This window comes from Globicephala melas, chromosome 1 (genome assembly GCF_963455315.2).
Source record: "Globicephala melas chromosome 1, mGloMel1.2, whole genome shotgun sequence".
NCBI classification, from domain to species: Eukaryota; Metazoa; Chordata; class Mammalia; order Artiodactyla; family Delphinidae; genus Globicephala; species Globicephala melas.
In genome coordinates this window covers 147,237,168-147,257,235 of record NC_083314.1, presented here as the reverse complement: position 1 = coordinate 147,257,235, position 20,068 = coordinate 147,237,168, and the positions used below count along the sequence as shown (strand labels likewise).

At 38.9% G+C, this 20,068-nt stretch overlaps 1 protein-coding gene and 1 pseudogene across 4 annotated transcripts in view; one reads left to right on the top strand and one right to left on the bottom strand.

Moving 5' to 3' along the window:
• The window catches only part of LOC115860494 (AGBL carboxypeptidase 4), a 1,403,751-nt gene that overhangs the window by 864,736 nt on the left and 518,947 nt on the right, over positions 1-20,068 (bottom strand). The window contains exon 1 of one of the 4 annotated variants that reach the window (XM_060305769.2): positions 9,017-9,031. The exons of the other annotated variants lie outside the window; for them this stretch is intronic. The gene's annotated coding sequence lies outside the window, so the exon portion shown is untranslated. Of the gene's footprint in view, positions 1-9,016; positions 9,032-20,068 lie in introns of those variants that run through there. 4 annotated transcript variants of the gene reach the window in all.
• Positions 1-20,068, top strand: part of LOC115860486 (probable ATP-dependent RNA helicase DDX5 pseudogene) — a 171,063-nt pseudogene that overhangs the window by 49,019 nt on the left and 101,976 nt on the right.

Here is a 20,068-nt window from a genome sequence, read left to right as displayed (position 1 = left end):
CCTTAAAAGTGATATAGATCAACACTTTTTTTTTCTTTATTGGAGTATAATTGCTTTACAATGGTGTGTTAGCTTCTGCTTTATAACAAAGTGAATCAGTTATACATATGTTCCCATATTTCTTCCCTCCTGGGTCTCCCTCCCTCCCACCCTCCCTCTCCCACCATTCTAGGTGGTCACAAAGCACCGAGCTGATCTCCCTGTGCTATGCGGCTGCTTCCCACTAGCTATTTTACGTTTGGTAGTGTATATATGTCCATGCCATGCTCTCACTTTGTCACAGCTTACCCTTCCCCCTCCCCGTATCCTCAAGTCCATTCTCTAGTAGGTCTGTGTCTTTATTCCTGTCTTACCCCTAGGTTCTTCATGACATTTTTTTCCCCTTAGATTCCATATATATGTGTTAGCATACGGTATTTCTCTTTCTCTTTCTGACTTACTTCACTCTGTATGACAGGCTCTAGGTCTATCCAGCTCATTACAAATAGCTCAATTTCATTTCTTTTTATGGCTGAGTAATATTCCATTGTACATATGTGCCACATCTTCTTTATCCATTCATCCGATGATGGACCCTTAGGTTGTTTCCACCTCCGGGCTATTGTAAATAGAGCTGCAATGAACATTTTGGTAGAATTTTTTGAATTATGGTTTTCTCAGGGTATATGCCCAGTAGTGGGATTGCTGGGTCATATGGTAGTTCTATTTGTAGTTTTTTAAGGAACCTCCATACTGTTCTCCATAGTGGCTGTACCAAGTCACATTCCCACCAGCAGTGCAAGAGTGCTCCCATTTCTCCACACCCTCTCCAGCATTTATTGTTTCTAGATTTTTTAATGATGGCCATTCTGACTGGTGTGAGATGATATCTCATTGTAGTTTTTATTTGCATTTCTCTAATGATTAATGATGTTGAGCATTCTTTCATGTGTTTGTTGGCAGTCTGTATATCTTCTTTGGAGAAATGTCTATTTAGGTCTTCTGCCCATTTTTGGATTGGGTTGTTTGTTTTTTTGTTATTGAGCTGCATGAGCTGCTTATAAATTTTGGAGATTAATCCTTTGTCAGTTGCTTCATTTGCAAATATTTTCTCCCATTCTGAGGGTTGTCTTTTGGTTTTATTTATGGTTTCCTTTGCTGTGCAAAAGCTTTTAAGTTTCATTAGATGACATATGTTATTTTTTGTGTTTATTTCCATTTCTCTAGGAGGTGGGTCCAAAGGATCTTGCTGTGATTTATGTCACAGAGAATTCTGCCTATGTTTTCCTCTAAGAGTTTGATAGTTTCTGGCCTTACATTTAGGTCTTTAACCCATTTTGAGCTTATTTTTGTGTATGGTGTTAGGGAGTGATCTAATCTCATTCTTTTACATGTAGCTGCCCAGTTTTCCCAGCACCACTTATTGAAGAGGCTGTCCTTTCTCTACTGAACATTCCTGCCTCCTTTATCAAAGATAAGGGGACCATATGAGCGTGGGTTTTTCTCTGGGCTTTCTATCCTGTTCCATGGATCTATATTTCTGTTTTTGTGCCAGTATGATACTGTCTTGATTACTGTAGCTTTGTAGTATAGTCTGAAATCAGGGAGCCTGATTCCTCCAGCTCCAGGTTTCGTTCTCAAGATTGCTTTGGCTATTCAGGGTCTTTTGTGTTTCATTACAAATTGTGAAATTTTTTGTTCTAGTTCTGTGAAAAATGCCAGTGGTAGTTTGATAGGGATTGCATTGAATCTGTAGATTGCTTCGGGTAGTAGAGTCATTTTCACAATGTTGATTCTTCCAATACAAGAACATGGTATATCTCTCCATCTATTTGTATCATCCTTAATTTCTTTCATCAGTGTCTTACAGTTTTCTGCATAGAAGTCTCTTGTCTCCTTAGGTAGGTTTATTCCTAGATATTTTATTGTTTTTGTTGCAGTGGTAAAGGGGAGTGTTTTCTTGATTTCACTTTCAGATTTTTCATCATTAGTGTATAGGAATGCCAGAGATTTCTGTGCATTAATTTTGAATCCTGCTACTTTATCAAATTCATTGATTAGCTCTTGTAGTTTTCTGGTAGCATCTTTAGGATTCTCTATGTATAGTATCATGTCATCTGCAAACAGTGACAGCTTTACTTCTTCTTTTCTGATTTGGATTCCTTTTATTTCCTTTTCTTCTCTGATTGCTGTGGCTAAAACTTCCAAAAGTATGTTGAATAAGAGTGGGGAGATTGGGCCACCTCTTCTTGTTCCTGATCTTAGTGGGAATGGTTTCTATTTTTCACCATTGAGGATGATGTTGGCTGTGGGTTTGTCATATATGGCCTTTATTATGTTGAGGAAAGTTCCCTCTATGCCTACTTTCTGTAGGGTGTTTATCATAAATTGGTGTTGAATTTTGTCAAAAGGTTTCTCTGCATCTATTGAGATGAGCATATGGTTTTTCGCCTTCAATTTGTTAATATGGTGTATCACATTGATTGATTTGTGTATATTGAAGAATCCTTGCATTCCTGGAATAAACCCCACTTGATCATGGTGTATGATCCTTTCAATGTGCTGTTGGATTCTGTTTGCTAGTATTTTGTTGAGGATTTTTGCATCTATGTTCATCAGTGGTATTGGCTTGTAGTTTTCTTTCTTTGTGACATCCTTGTTTGGTTTTGGTATCAGGGTGATGGTGGCCTCGTAGAATGAGTTTGGGAGTGTTCCTCCCTCTGCTATATTTTGGAAGAATTTGAGAAAGATAGGTGTTAGCTCTTCTCTAAATGTTTGATAGAATTCGCCTGTGAATCCATCTTGTCCTGGGCTTTTGTTTGTTGGAAGATTTTTAATCACAGTGTCAATTTCAGTGCTGTGATTTTTTTGTTCATATTTTCTATTTCTTCCTGGTTCAGTCTCCACAGGTTGTGCATTTCTAAGAATTTGTCCATTTCTTCCAGGTTGTCCGTTTTATGGAATAGAGTTGCTTGTAGTAATCTATCATGATCTTTTGTATTTCTGCAGTTTCAGTTGTTACTTCTTTTTCATTTCTAATTCTATTGATTTGAGTCTTCTCCCTTTTTTTCTTGATGAGTCTGGCTAAAGGTGTATCAATTTTGTTTATCTTCTCAAGGAACCAGCTTTTAGTTTTATTGATCTTTGCTATCAGTTCCGTCACTTCTTTTTCATTTATTTCTGATCTGATCTTTATGATTTCTTTCCTTCTGCTAACTTTGGGCTTTTTTTGTTCTTCTTTCTCTAATTGCTTGAGGTGCAAGGTTAGGTTGTTTATTCGAGATGTTTCCTGTGTCTTAAGGTAGGATTTTATTGTTATAATCTTCCCTCTTAGAACTGCTTTTGCTGCATCCCATAGGTTTTGGGTCGTCGTGTCTCCTTTGTCAATTGTTTCTAGGTTTTTCTTATTTCCTCTTTGATTTCTTCAGTGATCACTTCGTTATTAAGTAGTGTATTGTTTAGCCTCCATGTGTTTGTATTTTTTACAGATCTTGTCCTGTAATTGATATCTAGTCTCATAGCATTGTGGTCGGAAAAGATACTTGATACAATTTCAATTTTCTTAAATGTACCAAGGCTTGATTTGTGACCCAGGATATGATCTATCCACAGAATGTTCCATGAGCACTTGAGAAAAATGTGTATTCTGTTGATTTTGGATGGAATGTCCTATCCATATCAATTAAGTCCATCTTGTTTAATGTATCATTTAAATATTGTGTTTCTTTATTTATTTTCATTTTGGATGATCTGTCCATTGGTGAAAGCAGGGTGTTAAAGTCCCCTACTATGAATGTGTTACTGTTGATTTCCCCTTTTATGGCTGTTAGTATTTGCCTTATGTACTGAGGTGCTCCTATGTCGATTGCATAAATATTTACAATTGTTAAATCTTCTTCTTGGATTGATCCCTTGATCATTATGTAGTGTCCTTCTTTGTCTCTTGTAATATTCTTTATATTAAAGTCTATTTTGTCTGATATGAGAATTGCTACTCCAGCTTTCTTTTGGTTTCCATTTGCATGGAGTATCTTTTTCCATCCCCTCACTTTCAGTCTGTATGTGTCTCTAGGTCTGAAGTGGGTCTCTTGTAGACAGCATATATATGGGTCCTGTTTTTGTATCCATTCAGCCAATCTGTGTCTTTTGGTGGGAGCATTTAATCCATTTACATTTAAGGTAATTATCGATATGTATGTTCCTATTCCCATTTTCTTAATTGTTTTGGGTTTGTTATTGTAGGTCTTTTCCTTGTCTTGTGTTTCTTGCCTAGAGAAGATCCTTTTGCATTTGTTGTAAAGCTGGTTTGGTGGTGCTGAACTCTCTCAGCTTTTGCTTGTCTGTAAAGGTTTTAATTTCTCCATCAAATCTGAATGATCTCATTACTCTACTCCTTGCTGGGTAGAGTAATCTTGGTTGCAGGTTTTTCTCCTTCATCACTTTAAATATGTCCTGCTAGTTCCTTCTGGCTTGCAGAGTTTCTGCTGAAAGATCAGCTGTTAACCTTATGGGGATTCCCTTGTGTGTTATTTGTTGTTTTTCCCTTGCTGCTTTTAATACGTTTTCTTTGTATTTAATTTTTGACAGTTTGATTAATATATGTCTAGGCGTGTTTCTCCTTGGATTTATCCTATATGGGACTCTCTGTGTTTCCTGGACTTGATTAACTATTTCCTTTCCGATATTAGGGGAGTTTTCAACTATAATCTCTTCAAATATTTTCTCAGTCCATTTCTTTTTCTCTTCTTCTTCTGGAACCCCTATAATTAGAATGATGGTGCATTTAATGTTGTCCCAGAGGTGTCTGAGACTGTCCTCAGTTCTTTTCATTCTTTTTTCTTTATTCTGCTCTGCAGTTGTTATATCCACTATTTTATCTTCCAGGTCACTTATCCGTTCTTCTGCCTCAGTTATTCTGTTATTGATCCCATCTAGAGTATTTTAGATTTCATTTATTGTGTTGTTCATCATTGTTTGTTTCATCTTTTGTTCTTCTAGGTCCTTGTTAAATGTTTCTTGCATTTTGTCCATTCTATTTCCAAGATTTTGGATCATCTTTACTATCATTATTCTGAATTCTTTTTCATGTAGACTGCCTATTTCCTCTTCATTTGTTAGGTCTGGTGGGTTTTTATCTTGCTCCTTCTTCTAATGTGTGTTTTTCTGTCTTCTCATTTTGCTTATCTTACTGTGTTTGGGGTCTCCTTTTTGCAGGACGCAGGTTCTTAGTTCCCATTGTTTTTGGTGTCTGTCCCCAGTGGCTAAGTTTGGTTCAGTGGGTTGTGTAGGCTTCCTGGTGGAGGGGACTGGTGCCTGTGTTTCGGTGGATGAGGCTGGATCTTGTCTTTCTGGTGGGCAGGTCCACGTCTGGTGGTGTGTTTTGGGGTGTCTGTGAACTTATTATGATTTTAGGCAGCCTCTCTGCTAATGGATGGTGTTGTGTTCCTGTCTTGCTAGTTGTTTGGCATAGGGTGTCCAGCACTGTAGCTTGCTGGTCGTTGAGTGAAGCTGGGTGTTGGTGTTGAGATGGAGATCTCTGGGAGATTTTCGCCATTTGATATTACATGGAACTGGGAGGTGTCTTGCGGACCAGTGTCCTGAAGTTGGCTCTCCCTCCTCAGAGGCACAGCACTGACTCCTGGCTGCAGCACCAAGACACTTTCATCCGCATGGCTCAGAATAAAAGGGAGAAAAAGTAGAAAGGAAGAAAGAAAGAAAGAAAGAGGATAAAAGAAAATAAAGTTAGGTAAAATGAAATAAAGTTATTAAAATAAAAAAATAATTATTAAGAAAAATGTTTATAAAAAAGTAAAAAAAAAAAAATAAACAATGGACAGATAAAACCCTAGGACAAATGGTGAAAGCAAAGCTATACAGACAAAATCTCACACAGAAGCATACACATACACACAAAAAGAGGAAAAGGGGAAAAAATAACATATGTTGCTCTCGAAGTCCACCTTCTCAATTTGGGATGATTCATTGTCTATTCATGTATTCCACAGATGCAGGGTACATCAAGTTGATTGTGGAGCTTTAATCTGCTGCTCCTGAAGCTGCTGGAAGAGATTTTCCTTTCTGTTCTTTGTTCGCACTGCTCTCAGGGTTCAGCTTTGGATTTGGGCCCGCCTCTGCGTGTAGGTCACCGGAGGGCGTCTGTTCTTTGCTCAGACAGGACAGGGTTAAAGGAGCCGCTGATTCGGGGGCTCCGGCTCACTCAGACCGGGGGGAGGGAGGGGTAAGGAGTGCAGGGTGAGCCTGCAGCGGCAGAGGCCGGTGTGACGTTGCACCAGCCTGAGGCACGCCGTGCGTTCTCCCAGGAAAGTTGTCCCTGGTTCACGGGACCCTGGCAGTGGCGGGCTGCGCAGGCTCCCTGGAAAGGAGGTGTGGATAGTGACCTGTGCTTGCACACAGGCTTCTTGGTGGCGGCAGCAACAGCCTTAGCATCTCATGCCCATCTCTGAGGTCCGCGCTGTTAGCCGCGGCTCGCGCCCGTCTCTGGAGCTTCTTTAAGCAGCGCTCTTAATCCCCTCTCCTCACGCACCAGGAAACAAAGAGGGAAGAAAAAGTCTCTTGCCTCTTCGGCAGGTCCATACTTTTTCCCAGACTCCCTTCGGCTAGCCGTGGTGCACTAACCCCTTCAGGCTGTGTTCACCCCGACAACCCCTGTCCTCTCCTTGCCCTCCGACCAAAGCCCGGGCCTCAGCTCCCAGCCCCGCCCGCCCCGGCGGGTGAGCAGACAAGCCTCTTGGGCTGGTAAGTGCTGGTTGGCGCGGACCCTCTGTGCGGAAATCTCTCCGCTTTGCCCCCCGCACCCCTGTGGCTGCACTCTCCTCCGCGGCTCCGAAGCTTCCCCCCTCCGCCACCCGCAGTCTCCGCCCGCGAAGGGGCTTCCTAGTGTGTGGAAACCTTTCCTCCTTCATGGCTCCCTTCCACTGGTGCAGGTTCCGTCCCTATTCTTTTGTCTCTGTTTATTCTTTTTTCTTTTCCCCTACACAGGTACGTCGGGAGTTTCTTGCCTTTTGAGAGGTCTGAGGTTTTCTTCCAGGAACTGGACTGCAGTCAGAAGATTGATGCATAAACAGAAGCTCTGGCACTTATTAGCTGTGAGATTACTGGCAAGTCTTAGTTACTTCATTTATAAAACAAAACAAAACAAATACTGTTTACCTCACAGGTCTAAAGTAATGATTAGACATAATAAAGTATGTAAGAGTTATTCATACAATCACTGGCATGTGATGCATGTTTAGTAAATGGTTTCCAAAAAGGACATTAACTCAAAAATCAAAGCAAATAAGGCAAAAAAACAAAACACTGAAACTAAATGCCTACCCTGTGCCAGGAACTGGGCTTGATGTTAGGGACACAGAGATTAAATCATCTTTCCAGCCAATCAAAAGTTGTCCTCTTGTTCTTCCAGGGACCAATTTGCCTCCACTGCTAGCACTGAAGACACTGGGGACAAAAAGTCAGAGGCAAGGTTGACACTGTCTCTCCATGTTATCACAGGATTGATCAGGTGCTGGCATCACCCAGACCAGCTCAAAGAGTAAAACACTGCTACTTTCCTTCCTCACCCTGGGAAAGGGTCATGTCTCACAGGTTCTGGCTTCCATGCTCCCATTCCACTCACTGTCATGTATTTTTGGCATGCTTAGAGTGACCAATTGTTCCAGTTTTCCCAGCACTGACAGGTTTCCCAGAACATGGGGCTTCCAGTGCTAAAATCAGGGCAATCCCATGCAAATGGAGATGGCTGGTCACTCTATGTGCTAATGGCTCCCCAAGAGAGAGCCTGACACATGCCAGCATGCACTATGCCCTTGTGGGGCAGATGCAGTAGAGGTTGCCAAAAGAACTGGCTTATATTAGCCACTTGGACTAAGCTATGAATCTCCTTTCCATCAGGATGTTTTTTCTCCCAAGACCAACAGCTTTTTTTGGTGCCTTGGTCTGGAATAATCAACACTTTTTAAGTCACTCTGAAAAGATCCTAGCAAAGTGGAAAACCACATAGGCTCTGGAGTCAGAGAACCCTGTTTTAGAATACAGGTTCCACTATTAGTTAGTTTACAACTTTAGAAAAGACACAGCTTCTTCATTCCTCAGTTTTCTTATCTGTAAAACAACCTCATAGAGATGCCAGAAGAATTAAATGAGCTAACAAACTAAAACACATAGTAGAATAGCAGAATTCAAATTAATTCTGTGTGTCCACTAATTGGTCCTCTCCTGGCTGTTTATAATTTTCTGTGTTCATTATAATTATTGATGATGAAAATGATGATTATGACAAGTAGGGAGAAAGTTGGTGAATTTAATTAAAAATTCTAAGCATATGATATTTCCGAGAGACACAGACTGTGTCACATTTTTATTACAACAGGTTTTTAAAAGGTAGCATGTAGGTGTCTGTGTGTACACAAGTGAATGAAAGAACAACTGCCAACCAGTTTCTGAACATACTCAAGACAGCTCAGTAGGTACCTTCCAATTCAGAGTAAAGGCCACCTCTCTATTACACATCAACAATTAGTACAGCTTTACACAGTATGAACACAGATTATTAAAAAAAAATAAAGAAAGAAAATATAGAAAAAATACTGGGATCAGATGAATCAACATGTTATTGTGGTTGTATTTGGATGCTGGTTTCTTCTTCTCAGTGGATTTTTTTCAATATTCTAAAATGAATATGTTAATTTACTTTAATGATTTTTAAAAAGGTTTTAATTTTTAAAGTCCCTTTAAGAGCCATCATCATTCCTTACTGATCTCCACCTAGCTCTCTATCCTTGTCTATCACTCCTCCATCACAGAGCCTAACTCAGAATTAAGAAACATTTTTTTAAAAATCCTGTTTATATTGTAAGGCACTTTCAAATGTGCCAAATCAATTTAACTCAAAATAACCCTCTAAAAAAGATACACTTATTCACCATTGCATGGGAAAGGAAACAAATAATTAAGTCCCCCTACACACACACAAACACACACACACACATTCACACACACACACACACCCATTACTCACTCCTCTTCTGTATTTCCTTAGTTGATTTCATCCAGTCTCATGGTTTCAAATGCCATATTTATGTTGATGATTTTTAAAGTTTATCTCCAACCTTGGCCTGTCTCATTCCTTCTCCATTTCCCCATGGCACTTCCTTCCACCCAGATGCTCAAGAGAAAAAAAAAAAAAATAGAGAGAAAAACCCTTGACTCTTCCTTCTTGACGTCCTCCCACATCCAATCTACCCAAGTCCTAACTATCTCCCATAAACGGTGCTGTTGTAATCTGGCTCCCAGATTTTTCACTTGGCTCATGAGAAATTCACGTTTTCCTGCCCCCACAAAACTAGTGGAAATCAGAATGCCCTTCTGCCTCTCTCCTCACCCACCTTCACAAGTTACTCTAGCCAGCTTCCCAAACTCCTAATTCTGAAGCAAAAAGTAAGCATTAACATTTATGTTCCCATATGTTCCCAAACCCTGGTATACATGTAAAACTCTCCAAAGAATTCGAACCATACTTTGCCAGTCTAAGAGGGGCTAAAAATTTTCTGCAGCCCAGCAAGCTTCAGGCCAGGGAATGAGAAGACAGAATTCTCTCTGTGCAGGCACTCCCACATTCTCTGTCTCACAGAGTCTCCTAGGCTCTACCTCACTTGCCTAGGATGCTTCTCCAGCAACTTATTTCTTCAGTGACTCTGCTCTGAATTTCTATTCTTATCTTTATATAGTCTGGAAACAGATGATGAGGTGAAGGTCTCAGAATCAATTCAGGCACCATTTGCAGGTCCTAAAGGTAGGTATCTACCAGCCCTTCTTTAGAATGTGGGCATACTTACTGCATATGTAGTCACCTTTGGAACCTAGGTGAAATTTTTTAAATTTTTTTAAAATTTTTATTGGGGTATAGTTGATTTACGATGTTATGTTAGTTTCAGGTATACAGCAAAGTGAATCTTTTTTTAAAAAAAATATATATATATCTCCACTCTTTTTTAGATTCCTTTCCCATACAGGCCATTACAGAGTATTGAGTAGAGTTCCCTGTTTGCAGCTACATGGATGGCCCTAGAGATCGACATACTGAGTGAAGTCAGACAGAGAAAGACAAATATCATATATCACTTATATGTGGAATCTAAAAATAAGGCTACAAATGAACTTATCTACAAAACAGAAATAGAGTTACAGATGTAGAAAATAAACTTATGGTTACCGGGGGGTGGGGGAGGGATGGATAAATTAGAAGATTGGGATTGACACATAAACAGTACTGTATATAAAATAGATAACTAATAACGACTTAGGTGAAATTTTGAGACGAGCAAATGTCCTTTCAACATTCATTTTAGGATGATCAGGTCTGGAGTTAGAGGAAGATAATGAGCAAAATTTTAGACATCCTGAATTTGAGGTGTCTGGGACTGTTTCTAGTATATCTGTCTAGACAGTTTGCAGCTGCATATAAGGTTCTGGAGCTCAGGAGAGAGAGCCTGCCTGGAGATGAAGATGAAAGTCATTAGCATATAGATGGTATGTGACCCATGAGAGTGGGAAAGAGTACAAAGTAAGAAGAGTAGAGGACTAAAGACAAGCCTTGGGAAACACGAAAATTCAAGGACTTCTTAAGGCAAATAAAGGTGACAGAGAAATGACAGTCAGATAGGTAAGAGGAAAATAAAAACTAAATATGGCACTCATATCCTCATTTCCCAAGAAGTGTATATTACTCTGATCGCTTCATAAATCAGGTTCTTTCTGATGTCACATGAGCCTTGTCTAATGAGGGTCCTAAAAGTACACAGCGTTGGCTGGTCTAGAGAACTCAGCTGATACTGTTTAAAATTCTACTGTGTTCTTCAATTGGCAGAGACAGTTGTGTCATTTCCATCTTTGTAGCAAGCACTAATGATACTTGCACAGATGACAAATGTCTTTTCTGGTGAAAAATTAATGTACCACAATAATTTCCTTACCTGGGGTTAATGAACACGTCAGATGCTGAAAATGAGTTGTTTGAAACTAAATTACTATAATCTGTATTTAGAAGATTGCCACTGGGAAGGTGGTGGGGGGAGGTGGGGAGTTATGGGTGTATATAAGTGAATATATTTGAAGTTCTCTTTACCTTTTGTCTTAATTCTTACCAGGTATTTAAAACAATTACTTGCTCAATAGTCTCACAAAAAGAAAGAACATTTCATCACATATTCTATAAAGTTGGTTAGAACCCTCAGAAAAATTATTTTTATTCATTAGTTCATTCATTCATTCATTAAAAATATATATATATGAGACACTCATTATGTGACAGGCACTCTGTTATATACTAGAGAAAAAGAGAAGAATAAGATATGATGATTCTTGTCCTCAAAGAGCTCGTAACTATGCATAAACAATATAAAATTACAATTAACTATAGTACCATACTTGAGGCAAATGTGTGGGGCAGTGGACTATGAATATGAAGAGGTAGACTACCTAATCCACCTGGAATCCTTTCTGGAGGCTATGATGCTTCACACTGAATCCTGAATGACAAATAAATTAGACAAGTAGGGGGAAACTACTGCAGGCAGATAAAAAGAGTTGAGCAAAGGCAGAGAGTTGTGAGTCTGTGAGGTTGTATGGGAAACTGGGTGCTTTTATAATGTATAACAGATTGGTTAATGGGAGACCATTCACATTAAAAAGGATTTATATTTTAAAACACACATAATGAATGTACTTAGTGCTTGTTGATGTAGGGTTAAGAGGAGAAACTGTGGGCCAGGCTGACCTGCATTCTAATTTCAGCTCTACCCCTTGACTACTTTTGAGATTTTGCGGTTTCTCTAATTCCTATAATCTCTATAATCTTCAATTTTCTTATCTGTTTTACAGATATAAGTATTATTTATAGAGTACTTACTATGTGCTAGGCACTTTAGGGTTATCTAATTCAATCTTCAAAACCTCCATGTAATACTAGTACTTGACCCAAGTGCTAAGGCAGAGATATTACCTAATTGTTCAAAAGCTCAAATAGGTGACAAGCAGTAGAGCCAAGGAGTCCAACTCAGTGCCCTGACACCAGTTCATGTGTTCTTAACCAGTACACTGCACCTATTGTACTGGATGGCTGTAAACTCTTGCGTGTAAAGTGGTTAGCCAACGTCTGACACCTAGTAAGTACTCTATAAATGATAAGCATAAATGGTACTTATTTCATTGTTAATATGAATGACAAGAATTATTGCTGGTAATTATTATTAGATTGGGGTTTCTATGTAGGTCAAATGAGAGAGTAGACTTAAATCACTTATAAAACTAAACTACCAACAACATAAAGAATTATTTTCCTAACAGTGTCTCTGAGATATCAGGCCGTAGCTCAGAGACATTGAAGAAACAGCATTGGTTTTGAAGTCAGAGAATGCTGAGTTTGAAATCTGCCTCCGCCATTTAGTAGTATGGGGATTTGTGCACATCAGTTCAAACTTCTGGGCCTCATCTGTACCATGGAAATCATAGTAATAATAATAGCATAATAATAATAATATACAGTGCTATTTGAAGGGGTCAATGAGATAACATCTAAAAACAACCTATTATAATATCTGGCACAGTGTAGAAGTTCAAGCAATAGTAGTCATTTATTTATTATTATATTTATAATAATCATTATCATTTTCATTATAACTCATACCCCCTGTGAAACAGAAGTAATAACTCTTCAAATACAGACACATGTTTATTTTTCCTAGAAATTCCTGTGGGTAATTACTGATTTTCCATGGCTTGTGCCACTACCCTCTATTTCAATTCCTTGATGCAATTTTTAAAAACAGATTGTCTTTGTTTTCTCTGTTTTCACCAGCACAGAGAGAGGGCAGGAAATAATAAAATTGGCTGCTTAAAATAAGATGCTTGCATGAAGGAGGAAAAAAAAAATTGTCCCTCCATTTTGACAGATCAAGTAATAATTTTATCTACCATGGGAGAATCTAAACTACACCAGTAAAAGAATCTTAGTGGGTGTAGGAGTTATAACCGTCATAAATGACACTTTTTATTTCCCTTGAAAAATCCTCCTGATTTATTACATTGACTTAGAATTTGTCACAGCTTTCTTTTTCTGAGATTCTTCCCCTGTCCCCTCCAATATTCATTCCATCAAGTGAGCGAGGTGGTGGGGTGGTGAGAGCAGACAGATCAGAGTGTTAACACTGCAAATGAGTTCTGTTCAGGCTGGGCTCATGTTGAAAAAATAATTTGATTTCTTTCTGTCTGGCCACATCCTATTCACAAGAGGTGAGGGGTGGGAGTGGATGAGTAAAACAATGTCTCTTCTGTTTAATAAAAATGGAGACATATCAGCTCCTATGAAATAATTTATAGATTGTGCACACACCATGGCAAAGCAGAAGCCATATAAAGCCCTGAGCCTGCCAGACAGCTGTTGATTCCTTCATGCCTCAAGGTCTTTGTATGTGTTACATCTTCTCCTGGAAATTCACACTCACCCACCACCCGACACACACACACACACACACACACACACACACACACACACACATACACACACAAATTTACTACTCATCTTTACATTTTGAATATCATCCTACTCACTAAACTTTTTTCAGTCACTCTCAGTTTAGATTGTTTGTCCTCTAAAAGAGAACATTCGTAGAGAGCTGCATGCCTTATAGTAATTACCACATGATATTATAAATGTGTACTCACTTTATAGGGAAGTGGAGCAAGATAGTAAAAAGAGCATGGACTTTGGCCTCAGGGAGATCTGGAGTTGAATCCTAGCTCTGTCACTTACTGGCTAGTAGACCATGAATAAATTACTGAACCTCATTGAACCTTTGTGTATAAAACAAAGATGATAAAAACCCACAATGTTGTTAAAGATAATTGAATGAGACAATAAACAAAAGTACCAAGAGAAAGCATTTTTTAGCAGTTGGAAGTAAAGACACAGATTTTAAGTATTTGCAGTCCCCTATGTTTCCCATGCATAGACTCTCCAATATAGTCACTCCCTTCTCCATCAGCAGTGGTAATTCAACTCAACTTTCAATGCTCAACTCAAATATCATTGCCTCTAGGAAATTTTCCCTCAGCCTTCCAGAAAAGATGAATTCCTTCCTCCTCTGGGCTCCTTAAAAACAGAAATTATGTGTGTCTTAGTCACAGCTATATCCCTAGGACCAAAGGCAATTGTATTAGATCAATAAATATTAGATTGATGAGAGCATGAGTGAATGATGAGTGAATGAATGGTTATTTTTTCCTCTTCTTATCTCCTACTGTGCCTAGCACAATTTCGACGAAAAGGTAATGCTCAAAATGTCTATTGAATGAATAGACACCTATATCATTCCTATCTAGGCTCAACCTGACCTCGTTCTTCCTGCTGCTTTTCAAATTTACTAGATAATAGGCTTGCCAAGGTTTTTAGACATGGAAACGTTCTCATGTGGCTACAGCTGAGCCAAAGTTTTTGCGAAAGCAAATGGACTGAGCTATAGCAAAAAGCAGACTGGAGCCAGGAAGCTCTGAGTGAAAACTGACATCCTACTTGGCATGGCACGACGGAGACAAGCTGGGTGAGGCATAAAGACAGACATTTATACCTTTTAGAATGCTGGGCTTTGGCATGCATGATCATTTGTAATTTCTCTACTGGCATAGCGCCCTCTGGGAACCACCCACGTCCAGCACAGGACAGTATGGTTAATGTCTAATAATAAAAAGTCCAGTGGATGTCACTGGCTGAGAGAACCAAGCTTGGGCAGGAGCAAAACACATTCTAAAGATCCACTATCACGTGCAAGCCAAAGGCTTAAGGGACTGTATGGATATGACCCTAGCAGTATATGTTCTTAGGAAAGAGGGAAAAAATATAAACTCTTATTAATTAACCTTTTATGCTTTTATTGTGATAAAATACAAATAACATAAAATTTACCATTTTAACCATTTTAAGTTGTACAATTCCATGTCATTTAATATAGTCACAATTTTATACAACCATCATTAGTATCTAGTTCTGGAATATTTTCATCACCACAAAAGTAAATCCTTTATCTGTTAAACAGTGACTCTGCATTCCCCCCCTCCCATCCTTGGGCAACCATTAATCTGCTTTTTGTCTCTTTGGATTTGCCTATTCTGGACATTTCATATACATGAAGTCATGCAATATGTGGTCTTTCATTTCAAGCTTCCTTCACTTAGCATAATGTTTTCAAGTTTCATTCATGTTGTAGCATATATAGCCTGTCATTCCTTTTTATGACTGAATAATATTCCACTGTGTGGATATGCTACATTTTGTTTATCCATTCATCTGCTGATGGACATTTGGATTGTTTCTACCTTTTGGCTATTGTGAAGAGAGCTGCTATGAACTTTTGTGCACAAGTTTTTGCTCAAACACCTGTTTAATTATTTTAGGTATATATCTAGGAGTAGAATTATTGCCTCATACAGTAATTCTAAGTTTAACTTATTAAGGAACCACCAAACTGTTTTTCATAGTGGCTATACCATTTTACATCCCCACCAAAAATGTATGAGTTTAATCTCCAATTATAAAGTATCCATGTATAAAGTATTTTATATACATTTCACATTTTATCCTCGCATTAATTCTATGAGGAAGGTACTAATATTATCTCTTTTTTTCCAGATGAAACTAAGGATTCAGTAACTTTTCAATACCCAGGTCTCCATGACTATAAAGCCTGGACTTTGAATCACAAAGTTAGGCTTCCTTTCTCCAGGAAAATGTACTAAGCCCTGGAACACACTCCTGACTCTGCCTGTCTCCAACTTAACCCAACAACCTGTGGGTCCTTTCAGTCATGCTAAGATTTTTAAGTATTCTATGTACTAGGTATTTTCCCAGGTACTATTAAATTACCATTCTATATATAGAAAAATTGAGGTTAAGTTGTGATAAGTTATTCACAGTCTCAGAAATTAGCAGCATAGAAGAGTTTACTGAAGCCAATACTATTCTTTGTCCCAGAAAGATCTGTGAGGTGGTAACCAAATTTAATGAATATCCCATTATCACCTTTAGATATCTTCAGAACTCATCAAGAGGCCAGCTTTTAAAAACTATCTGTAGTAGCATAATCTTTTTTACAAAGAAAATCTTATAAAGGGGAATTTCTACTTTTGGCCAAATGATGTAGTAGTGTATAGATTTAACCTCTTGCCTTAAACAACGATAAAACTGAAAAAAAAAAAACCATATGAAACAACAGTTTTCATATATTGGAAAACAGGCAAGAAATGACAGTGATGTCTGAGAGAGAGTAAACAAACAAGGTGACCCTATGATTACCCAGTTTACCATCTAAAGAGTTTCCAGGCCACAGCATAGATAGGTGAAACAAAGTGAGTCCTAGGGATCCCCCTGAGTTGAGAATGAATTTGGGAGATTAGAGAGGCCAAAATTGCTAGAGTTCACAGGGTCCTTTTGGATATTCTGTTGAGTACAGAGCAGTCCATGTATCTGGAAACTACCCAAGGGTAAGGAAAGAACCACTGGAAAGGAGCAGCCAGAAAAAGCCTCCAAGTTCACACAAAACTGGGAGTAGTTCACATTACCAAATGTGATGGCTAATTTTATGTATCAGCTTGAAGTATGCTTTTGGATGAGATTAACATTTAAATTTGAATTTGGGGTAAAGCAGATTGCAGATTTCTCTCCATAATGTAGATATGCTTTAGTCAATCAGTTCAAAGTCTGAATAGAATAAAAAGCAGGAAGAAAGCTGAAATTGTTAAACACTACTATAATCCATGAACTTTGCCAAGTGTTTTACTGAGATTATCTAATTTATCCCTAACATCCCAATAATACAGATATTATTATCCTCATTTTATGGAGAAACAAATTGAGATTTGGAAAAGTTATGCATTTACTCAAAGGTTCCAGGTCTAGGAGTATTAGAGCTGGGATTTATATCAAGTTCTGTCTGACTCCAAATTTTAGGGTAAGACACCATAAAAGGAAAACAACCCCAGAAATATTTTTAGGGGAAGGGAAAAGACTCCAGGACCATTTGTCTTTTACAGATGTTCAAGTATGTAGCTTCTTCATGATCACAAGTGACCCTACATATGATACTGGGTCAAAACTCCAAATCTTGTTTCAGTTCAAACTCTGTTTTGCACTGAAGCCATCCTTTCTGATTTATATTATAAATATATTTCTCAATCAAAATCATAAAGTAATATCAACAGATATCAGATATTGAATATTTCTATGAATCAGGTACTGTGCTGGTCACTTTAGACATAATATCTCATTTAAAAAATAATTTTGATATGTTTCAGTATTTTCCAGAGTAGCAGTGGGCCTGAGTCAAACGGGTAATTTCCCTGATAAGTCAATACCTGATCACTCCAAAGAAGTTTTAGGTTTCACTCATGTATTTATTCATAGTTTTTTCTTCTAGCAAATATTCACTAAGGGTTAACTCAGGTGTCACTCCTGGATCTGAAGTGAGGAATCCTACTCTTTAGCTCCTCTGGTAACAGGACCTGATATTTCAAGGCCCTAAGATAAAGAAAGTTGGTTGGCATCAGGGATATTTTGCACTTTCTCCACAATTTTCTACTACTAACTCAGCCCTAACCTGTCATTCACCTGTACCATCTCCATCCATAGCCTCCTGCTTCAGACATGCTCCTGGAGTTGTCCCTCACTGCGCCCTTTCCAAAGCCCCTCGATCAACATGCAGTAAATATTTCCTGAGTGCCCACTATGTCTACACACCAGAGAGGATATAACTACAATGAGAGATGTAAGAATGAATCAAATATAGTCTCTTCCCTCAAGGAATTAAGTCAAGTAAGAATCACCTTTGACCCTTCTTTTTTCCTTTACCTTCATCATTTATTTCTAAACATCATCATAATTCCATCCACTATATGTCCTATATATTGTTCGTACCCAAACACTTAGTTCCATTCTCACTGTCACTGGCATAGAGCAGGCTCTTTTATTAACTTCCTCCCTAGACTTCATCTCTCTGTTTCATTCTTTACACTAGTTAGAATAATCTTTCTATATCTTATACATGACCATTTCATAGTTAAATCTATCCAATAGCTTTCCAAAAACTATAAGAACAAGTCCATAAAGTTCTCCATAGAATTTTAAGGCAAAGGCAATTCTATTTCTGACTACTTCTATTCCTTTATATTTCACCAGTCTCTCCTCCCCCACAGATACTCTTTTCTTCAGTCTTATCAAATTACTTGCATTTTTTTACATGAATCATGCTCTCTCATGCCTCTGGACCTTTGCATAGGTTATTTCTACCATCTAGAAAGGTACTGTTCATTCAGAAAGCAATTTCTGAGCAACTACTCTTGGCTAGGGCATCTGAGAATATGATATGATTAGGTATGATACCTGCCCTTAAGAAGCTTGTCAGTGGATACTAGCCCATGGGGGAATGTCCCAAGTGTCCTCTGCCCTGGTTCCTGCATGTACTTCATTGTGTCCTGCATATTCAGTTATAGAAAGTTCCATTTATCCTTTCCCATGGCATTGCTGCCTGTCAACTTGGATGAATGAATAAAACTTCTCAGCAAATGTGATTTCTGAGAAGTGATGATTTCTTTTTAAAGGCCACCTTTACCCACCTTGAAGGACTGTTTTAAAAGTCACGGTGCCCTTTGATGCCTTCCTGTAGGACAAAGAAACCCAGAGCTTATCTACATGTAGATATTCTATTAATATGTAATGACTCTTAGGACAGGAAGGAAATGGAACTGTATTTCCTTTTTGGACAATTCCAACAAAACCAAAGAAGGAAAATGGCCTCATCTTAGTGAAAGAGGCTGCTCTTGGGAATGTGTTTAAGGGAAGGTTACAGAAGCAATCTTTGATGGAATATGGACAAAGCACAATTCATCATTTCTTCCCAGGAAAGTGATTAGCAGGAGAAAGGTAGCTTCAAGGCCAGCTCTGCCCTGTTTCACAAAAGATTCTATTTACATTTCAAGAAAGGACAAGAAAGTATACCCTACAATGAAGCTATTTTACACAAGGCCTTCACTGCGTTTTCCAGACAGTGTGTGACCCTTCTTACTTCTAATGACATTGCCTCTCTCCTTGCCTATGCCCTCAGTCAGTCTAGGAACAGAAACATCTCTCCCCAGATCCCACTCTATCCCCAAGAAAATCTAATTTTCTAAAACACAAATCTAATTGTGTTATTCCTTGATCTCTTTGGCCATGTTTCCCTATATACAGTAAAAGAAAGTTTAAGCTCCTCAGCATGGCATTTAAGATCCACCTCATCCTAACCCAACCTACTGCTGCAACCCACTACTGGCTGTAGGCTCTTAGCCCTACACTATTGGTGCTCCTGTCCCACCATTTCACATGTCTATGCTTTGGTGCTGTTGCTTCTCCTGGAATACCTTTGTCCCCTTCCTATGCTAGTTTTTCTCTGTTAGCCCTTCCATATCTATTTTCTACTCTTCTCCTTCAGCTTGTATCCTGGGAGGCTAGGAGGCTGACTTCTACAGATCACATCATGTGGGATCCCTGGCCCTCTCTCTTCCTATTGGGTTAGGTCAGTGGGAAGCACTGGCAGGAGACTGGAGGGCAGGAGGAGAGAGAGGTTGAGATATTTATTTCTGTCCCTCCTCCTCACATCAGCCACAGAAGAGAGCTGTTAGCTAGTTCTTACAAGATTCTAGTAAGAGCTTCCTCTCCTTATCCCTTCAGTCCTTGGGGTGGGAACAGCTTTTACTATTGCCAGTCCCTAGATGCTCCTCTATCACCTAATGATTCTCTTAAACCTCCATTCATCTTTGTAAATAGTATCTTTTTTTTTTTTTTTTGCGGTACGCGGGCCTCTCACTGTTGTGGCCTCTCCCGTTGCAGAGCACAGGCTCCAGATGCGCAGGCTCAGCGGCCATGGCTCACAGGCCTAGCCACTCCATGGCATGTGGGATCTTCCCGGACCGGGGCACGAACCCGTGCTCTCAACCACTGTGCCACCAGGGAAGCCCTGTAAATAGTATCTTTTAAAAATTCTCTTCA